This window comes from Poromitra crassiceps, assembly GCF_964638095.1.
Source record: "Poromitra crassiceps genome assembly, chromosome: 9".
Lineage (NCBI taxonomy): Eukaryota > Metazoa > Chordata > Actinopteri > Beryciformes > Melamphaidae > Poromitra > Poromitra crassiceps.
In genome coordinates, this window is record NC_139630.1 from 51,324,218 (window position 1) to 51,333,274 (window position 9,057).

At 39.5% G+C, this 9,057-nt stretch overlaps 1 long non-coding RNA gene across 1 annotated transcript; it reads right to left on the reverse strand.

Annotated features, from left to right (window-relative positions):
- Positions 1-2,204: 2,204 nt before the first annotated feature.
- On the reverse strand, positions 2,205-8,081 carry LOC310781927. The gene is made up of 6 exons (XR_014552991.1): positions 7,910-8,081; positions 5,653-5,739; positions 5,514-5,542; positions 4,663-4,743; positions 3,322-3,397; positions 2,205-3,132 (listed from the first exon to the last, which is right to left on the reverse strand). It is a non-coding gene; the product is annotated as an uncharacterized lncRNA (long non-coding RNA).
- Between the last annotated feature and the right edge of the window lie 976 nt (positions 8,082-9,057).

A 9,057-nucleotide genomic window follows, 5' to 3' on the forward strand; every position in this document is an offset into this window, starting at 1 on the left:
GGTTAAAATAAACGGCAGTCTTGCCAGAACTGTCATGCTTGAAAGGGGGTGTCGCCAGGGGTGTCCCTTAAGCCCCGCCCTCTTCGCACTATTTATCGAACCCCTCGCACAAGCAATTAGAGAAGATGTGGAAATAACAGGGATATTGGTCGGAGGAAAGGAATACAAAATATGCTTATATGCAGACGACGTTCTGTTGACCCTCACCAACCCAGACACAAGTCTACCTAAACTAATGTCCCGTCTAAAAGATTTTGGTCGATACTCAGGGTACAAATTGAACATGCAAAAAACACAAACATTCACATATAATTACTCTCCACACATAGAAATACAGAGACTATGTCATTTTAAATGGGAAAACAACACCATTAAATACTTAGGGGTCGTAATACCAAAAGACCTGTCCACCATCTACAAAGTTAATTTCCCCCCTATTACAAAGGAGATCTGCAATGATTTAAAAAGATGGGCCCTATTACCACTGGACATGCATAATCGAATAGATACAGTCAAAATGAACATTCTACCACGACTGCTCTTCCTTTTCCAATCACTCCCAATAGAAATACCCCCTCACCAGTTTAACGACTGGAGGAGAATGATCTCGGCTTTCATATGGAGAGGTCAAAAGCCCAGGATTAAATTTAACACCTTACAGTTGTCCAAAGAAAAAGGGGGATTATCTCTCCCATGTCTAGAAGACTATTATAAGGCGGCTCAACTGAGATATTTGATTAATTGGTGCAACCCACTTTATAGCGCAAAATGGAAAGACTTGGATCAGAGTCAGTTACCTATACCGATTCAAGCACTGATAGGAGATAGAACTCTTTATTTAACTCACTCGATGAATCTGAATGATTGGACAAAAACTCCCTTGGATACTTGGTTTAAAGAATGCCGCAAACTAAAATTAGATAGGAATGCACGAATGCTCAGATGGGTGTTTCATGATAGGGATTTTAAACCTGCTCAGTTGGATGGGAGGTTTGGGCAATGGACTACTAGGGGTATTACGGCATACTGTTCCATTTCCTCCAGCAGTGGACTGGACAGCTTCCAACAGCTCTCAGACAAGTATGGTTTAGAAAAACAGGATCTTTACAGATACTTTCAGGTCAGGCACCACTTTGACAGAAATGTTAGAATTACCCAGGAAACTGAAATGAACTTGATTGAGTTACTCATTGAAGCTTATAAGTCCAACCCTCAGAAAAAACTGGTTGCCAGAATCTACTCATGTTTACAATCTTCCAAGACTCACTCCACAATGTATGTTAAATCAAAATGGGAGAAAGAAGCGAATATGTCTCTTACAGAGGAGGAGTGGTTTAATATATGTAAAACACAGGTACACACGTCAAGTTCGGGTCAATGGAGAGAATTTGTATGGAAAAATTTGATCAGGTTTTTTATCACCCCAAAGATAAAACAGAGACAGATTGGCAACACAGATCATGGTCACTGCTGGAGGAAATGTAACAACACCATGGCCGACCACTTTCATACTTTTTGGGACTGTGCTGTAATTCAACCATACTGGCTGGGAGTAGTAGCTGAGATAAACACAATAATGGGCCTAAGGCTTAACCACGATTTTAGTACAATTTACTTATGCAATATACCACACAAGCTCAATTCACATGATAGATACCTTCTCCACATACTGCTCGCAGCCAGTAAAAAAGCTATAACGAGGAAGTGGTTGAATGTAGAACCTCCAACGAGATCAGAGTGGATAGGGCTGGTAAAGGAAATTTACAAAATGGAAAGTCTGACCTTTTCTTTGAGATTATGCATGGACAAATTTGTCAACCACTGGATGAGATGGTCTCTGTATCTGGGTAGTTCAAAGGACCTCTGTGAGGGGTAACCTACAGGTGATCCAATCACTCTGTATACTGTGTTTTTGGTTTTGTTTTGTTTTATTTTTCCTCTCCCATTCTCTCCATGTGATAATCCCCATGGGATGTGATTGTTGTCTCATATGCAACCCACAGCAATTCTGTAAACTAGATGTGAAGATGATGGATGTGCTCCTTCAAGACCTGTTATTATTTTATTTTATTTGAATTTGTAACAGTTCCTTCCACTGATGTCTGTCTCTGTTATGTGCACTGTACCTGTATGTCTGTTCTTTTGCACTTGCAAATGGAAAAACTGAATAAAAACAAAGTATTAAAAAAAAAAAAAAAAAAAGCTAAAACACTGCAGAAACTATGCTCAGCAGCACAACAACAGAGGGTATTCTAAAATACTGTCAGTATAATGGGTATACTGACAGCTAATAGAAATAGCTACAGTTTCAAAGCACACACACAATAAACTAAGTGCCAAACACAAGAGTTTTGAGGAGAGAGCATGGAGGACCGGTGTTAAGCACACAAAGTGCTCCGCTAAAACCGACCCCCAGTGCCATCTTGAAATACTAGAGCTTAAGTAGAGCTTGCAGCTCTGAAGCAGACAGTCAGCAGCGACGACTCAGGTGTTGATTCTCAACCAGCTCCAGGTAGCTCCAGCTCAGCAGAGGGGATCATGGCAGTACTGTCCATTTTATCTGTCTTGTAATTTTTTAGTTGTTATTGCTGTTGTGATATTGCACTATGTGAAGGTTGGTCACCAGTGACTAGTTGCTGGCCTGCTAGTCCACTGTATTCTGGTCACCTCCCTCCCCTTATTGTACTGTGTATGTCTATGTACTTTAATGTATTGTTCTTGCTGTAAAACCAGTTGCCCTTCGGGGACACAATAAAGTTGAAGTTGGAGCATGGGGAGAACATGCAAACTCCACACAGAAAGGTCCTTTCGACGAGGTAGCCCACCTGGGCACCAGGCACCGAAGGCATGGAGCCCCAGTGTCAACAGTGTCCCAGGCAAGAATGAAACCCACTGCACCACCGTGCCTCCTATGCATAATTGCATTTGTTCACTAACCAAGTACTGTATTTCATTTCATTCTTCAAAATCAATAAACTAGCAGGCCTACTGTATCTACTGTACGTGAGGTTGGTGTCAATGCCTCACTTTTTATCCTTTTTTTTTTTTTTTTTTTTTTTTACAAAAATACCATTACCATTACACACATTTTTGCATACAGTATCTTATTTTGATAATCGCATCTTCTGTGATCTAGAAAAGATGGGGGTGGGGATTGAGAGAAGAAGATGAGAGATTATTAGAGGGCAACCAAAAACTGGTGGAGAGCTATAAGTGCTTCACTGTAGTACTGCATGAGAACTTTACAGACCAGTGGTACATTTCCCAAAAGCACATGGGCTAAACATGGTCCTTTTGGGATGCCTGCGATCTCTTGCTTACCATTATACTGTAGTTCACAGCCTAGTCGACCTCCATCTCTGTCTCTAATTCAGCGCAGGAGTCCGGAGGTCTCACACTGCATGGTAAAGAGAGTATTTACCTTTAATAACTCATTTACAACTTCTACCATTCACAGTAGAAACTTCACATAAGGCTCTACACAGTAGCTTTTTTGTATGAGACGGTAGCTTCTTAGTTTTGGTTTATACCATAGGTCAACATACCATTTATCTTTATACAAAAGTCACATATTACTCATAGTCTCTCGAGTATCACAAAATAACCTGTTGTGAAAAATAAATGACAAGTCGTTTCCTTGTGACCCCTCCTGACCCCACCTTCCCGTGGAGCCAGCCTAGACTCCCCACAGCATCAAGCCCCAACACTACTACTACTGCAACAGAGGGGAGGCATCATTCTCAGACTTCACCATGTATGTAGAGACGTCACTGTGTCTGTTTGTGTTTACTGCCAGAGAGTTGTACTGCTGGCGTCGTGTGTGGCTGCCGCTTCTTCGTCTGTCCTTCCCTGTTTTATGACGTTACTTTATTCTTCCTTTGCATTTTGTTTTGCTTTTTCTACGCCGTTTTTGTCTGTCTTGGACTTGTCACTGTCTCCCTATCCACCTGCCTCCACTCCTAGCTGCCCAGCTTTCCCACCCTCCCTGCTAACCGACTGTTGGCTTCACCTGGCGAGCTGGCTAGCTAACGATAGTGGAGCTGCCCTGCTTGGCTCTGTCCCACATCCCCACTAGTCTCTTCCGACCTTTCCCCTCGACTACTTCCTTGACACTAAACTTCAGTGTTTAGTGTCATCTTTGTCGCTATGTGTGAACGTCACCCCCTCTCCCAATGTTTAGTATGTTGCAGCGTCTTTGAGATCTGGAAAAGCACTATATAAGCCCCATTTATTATTATCATTATTAGTATTACTTGACAAAACCCAGTTACACTGTCAAATGCACGGTCAAAAAACTGTGTTGCTTCCATCAATGTCTGCCTCCAAACTAACATCCGATTAAAGTAGCATTCAATTAGTTAGACCTATGCAATGACGTCACATTTACTTAGCCCAAAATATATACCGGTATATATTTTTTTAATCATCTACACATTATTAAATTATGCATTTTAGAGCAACATAAAACTTATGAAATATAATGAAATTATCATGAGCAGTTTTTAATTGTTTTTAACTAAATTATGATCATTAATGAACTAGCCCCTAATTGTCTCTTACACTGCCTTTACTGTGTCTGATAGGCTACCTATAAAAGTTAGCAGATGTTCCTCCCATCAAACAAAATGTGCATATAGACTGAGAGAAGAGCCACATTCTTACCCAGCTTGATTGTCTGGCTTATCGATCTCCATCTCCATGGCAGAGTCTTCATCGTCAGCACATTGGAAATGTCTAACAGAGCTGCATAGAGACATCATCAGACATACATACATACATACATACATACATACATACATACGGTACATACATATACATACATACATACATACATACAAACATACATACATACAAACAAACAAAACAACATTTCAGTCATTAGACCTTCACCAAAGGCAAATAGCCACCACCACCAGACATCAGCAAGAATGTATCGACCAATCACCAGCTTTGTATCGTTTTGTATAGACCGCATCACCCAATTGTTTCCAATCACGTCCGGGTAGACACGTACATACAGTTTAATGGAGCGGAGCAAACTGGGAGGCGAACAACTGAGATCAAGAAAAAATTGTTCCGAGTAAAACGCACGTTTGATGCCTTCATCTCATTAACAACACTTTCACTAGTTAGTTTACTGACCTAATTTACCTGTTGGGCCACAATGAAAACAATTACAGCTCGAGTTCACCCAAAACTAGCAGCTTGTGCGACCAGCGGTGAGATATCTGGGGTTTATCAACACAGTACATAAAATAAGCACAGCCAAATGTCAGATGGGTTGGACCACCATGTTTAACTAGGGTTTATAATGACGGCTGAAAATGACAGAAATGTAAACAATAAACAAGTGTGTGATATCTCCACAACTGAAATAAAATGGCGGGTGTCTACCCGGAAGGAACCTTTGTTATTAACGCGACGTAACGTGATTTGGTCTATGGCATCAGAAGGTGAAATGACAGAGTTAAATGCAGTATAGTATAGTGAATCCATAATAAAACTACACTAACCTGTGATGGCGTTGTTCACCATTGGCATCCTGCTCATGAAGAAGCAAAACACAAAATACAGGGAACATTATACACAATATAAAATCAGTTTGTTTCAATGATTAAATATGTACTTGAAACCAGCTGGTTGAAAACTCACCAAGGAGAATGAAAATGTCTCCTCGCCATAAACCACCACACCCGGGTTTCCGACAGCATCATCAAGACATTGTGTTGAAAACTGCAGCTGTAATAATACAAAAAGTGCATTAAAGTTAGTGTCAGTAAAAACAAAAAATAAAAAAGCCAAATGCATCTGGCTGACACTCGAGTCTGTCTGTCTCGAGCTCCCCAGAGTTCCACAGTGCAGCACGCTGATGAGGACAGCTTTTTTCCAGATTTTTTATCCCATTTTTATCCCCCATTAGTGCTCATTTTAATGTATTTATCCTGGTTGCTGCTCCACCCTCTGCCAATCTGGGAAGAGCCAAAACTGGCTCGATGCTTCCCGAGACATGGGCAGTAGCCTACATGGATTTCTGAATTTAAATTCACTCATCACTGAATACTGCTGAAAACCATCTCAGGAATTAACACAATTTGCCTTTGGGGTTAAGATTTTTTTGCAAATAGGCTACAGTACCTGTTCTTCCTCTATGTCGCTGTTCTGACCGAACGATCTGCTAATGTTGCTAATGGTGCTAACGTTACTAACGTTGCGATCGAACTCAAGCTTAATATACACATAGGCTACACATGACATAAGCCACACATATATAATAATAACTAATAACTTCTAGAGTTACAGTAAGGCTATTATAGACTCAAGCACCTGTTCTCTCTATGTCGATGTTATGAACGATCTGCTTGCTAAAATTGCTAACATGTTGCTGACATTGCTAACGTTACGATCGAGCTCAAGCTTGTTCTGACCGAACAATCTGCTAATGTTGCTAATGGTGCTAACGTTACTAACGTTGCGATCGAACTCAAGCTTAATATACACATAGGCTACACATGACATAAGCCACACATATATAATAATAACTAATAACTTCTAGAGTTACAGTAAGGCTATTATAGACTCAAGCACCTGTTCTCTCTATGTCGATGTTATGAACGATCTGCTTGCTAAAATTGCTAACATGTTGCTGACATTGCTAACGTTACGATCGAGCTCAAGCTTAATAATATACACAATAATACACATGACATAAGCCATACATAAATACTAATAATAACTTCTAGAGTTACAGTAAGGCTAATTTATTCTTCACCAAACAGACTAAAAGTAGAAAATAAATAGCAATTACTTTGCAGTCAAATGAGATAGAATTTGTCATTGTTCTTTTCCGCGATTTCCGTTATCACGTGACGATTATTTCGTCATCATGCATAACGTCATATATTTAAATTGTTAGCTACAGTATGCCATCTACTGGAGAGTAGACAAAGTGTGGCAGCAGAATTAAAACCGATGCAAAACGAATCTGGCATTCCTTATACAAAAAAAGGGCCTTACATGCCAGAAATTGAGTTTTCTATTCAACTTTTTTTTTCTTGTCCTTGAGGTTAAAGGAACACTCCGCCCATTTTCAACCAGCTTTGTAACATTAGAACATCAGTAGTATATCAGAAAACTGTAAACGGTTTTGAAGTCTGTCATTTAATTTGACAGTTATTGAGTGTTAAAGTGTGGACCAGTGACATCACTGGTCCACACTAACTCAAATTAATAACTCATTAATTCAAATCAACTCTCAATAACTGTCAAACTATTCATCATTCATCTAGTTTGACAGTTATTGAGAGTTGATTTGAGTTAATGAGTTATTAATTTGAGTTAGTGTGGACCAGTGATGTCACTGGTCCACACTTTAACACATAATAACTGTCAAATTAAATGACAGACTTCAAAACCGTTTACAGTTTTCTGATATACTACTGATGTTCTAATGATACAAAGCTGGTTGAAAATGGGCAGAGTGTTCCTTTAACGTTACATTTGCAAACAGATTTCATGTCATTAATATATAACATAACAGAAATAATTAATGACATGAAATCTGTTTGGGAAAAAAGAAGGAATAGAACCCGTAGACTCTTATTCTCTAATAATGAATTTTACTGAGACGTTTCAAACCTCTCTTCATCAGGTCATCTTACTCATACACCAGTGTGCGCTCTCAGCCTCTGGTGTTTGAGTGACATCACCTGATGATGACCTCATCTAATGTATTTCTATTAGGCTCTTCTGTATTGTAAAGCACTTTGTAACTTTGTTTCAAAAAGCACAAATACACTTTATTATATTATTATTATTATTATTATTATTATAGCCTATGAATAAAGTTTTTCCTGTTCATTAGAAACGAAAATAATTAAAAACTGTACCCACAAAAGCCTTATAATCTTACCTCTTTTGTTGATTTTGTACGGAAAGTTGATTATTTTAGCTTTTCCATTGTCCATTTTGGGAGAAGATCCAGGTTAACTGTGAAAGAGAGAAGTAGTAGAAGGACTAGTCTAGAAGTAGAAGTATTGAGGTCAGAAAACCAGTACAGCCTCGTTTTATGGAAATTGTTACTCATCGTCACAAACCCCAAATCGGTTGTCTGACTGCTTGCGATGATCATTTCCTGGTAAGAAAGTAGCTAGTGTCACTGTGATGGCGCACTGAGAAGCAATTTCCTTACTGAGTGAGAAGCATTTCCCAGAAATGCTTTGCATAGACCCTTTTCACAACAATCGTTTTGAGGTGGTTATTGTAGAAGGAAATTGTCTGTTCAGCTTTGAAAGTTGGTCTGAAGACAGGCAAGGCCGCAGCTCGTGGCCTTCCTGCAATGGCTCTTTCTGAATATAATTCGATGGTCAGTTTCTTGTGATAAAATAACTAACAGGAAATGTAAGATAAAAAGGTAAATGAAATGATGAGATCAAGCGTGGATAAAGTTTCTTAGCTGTGGTTTATTTCTAAGTTGCATGAAGTTACAGCAATAGAATAGACAGGTCAAGAACAGTGGTGAGAGTATATGAGAGCTGTGAGGTAGTGGAGTGCATGGAGGATAGAGAAAAGTGGCAACCTCTCCATTCAGTGATGTTGGTTATATAGCTTTGTCAGAGGCAAAACAACCAGCCCCATCATCCTGTTTCCCAACCTCCTCCTCCAAGGTCACCTTAACCCTACAACCAGTTTGAGAACATTGCCTGTCTCACTCTCGCCCCTAACTAGCCAATATCCAAAAATCATACTTCAATATCTACAACAACATCCTTTCATGAGGTTAATGCACCCAGGCCTGTGTTTTGGCCCTCATTATACCATTTCACATAGTTCCTGCATATTTCAGTCAAGGTCATCTTGACCCATTCTGTCGCCACTTCTGGCAGCATTAAAGCTTCTGGCTTTTCATAATTGGTCAGTTGTGAAATCATTGTACAAACATTCATCCCAACAATATCAAGGCGACATGATTTCCCATCAACAATATTAAAACAACATGATTCCCATCATTTTGGGGACAAACTGCTCATTATTTTTGACATTTTGGCATGACACAAGTTT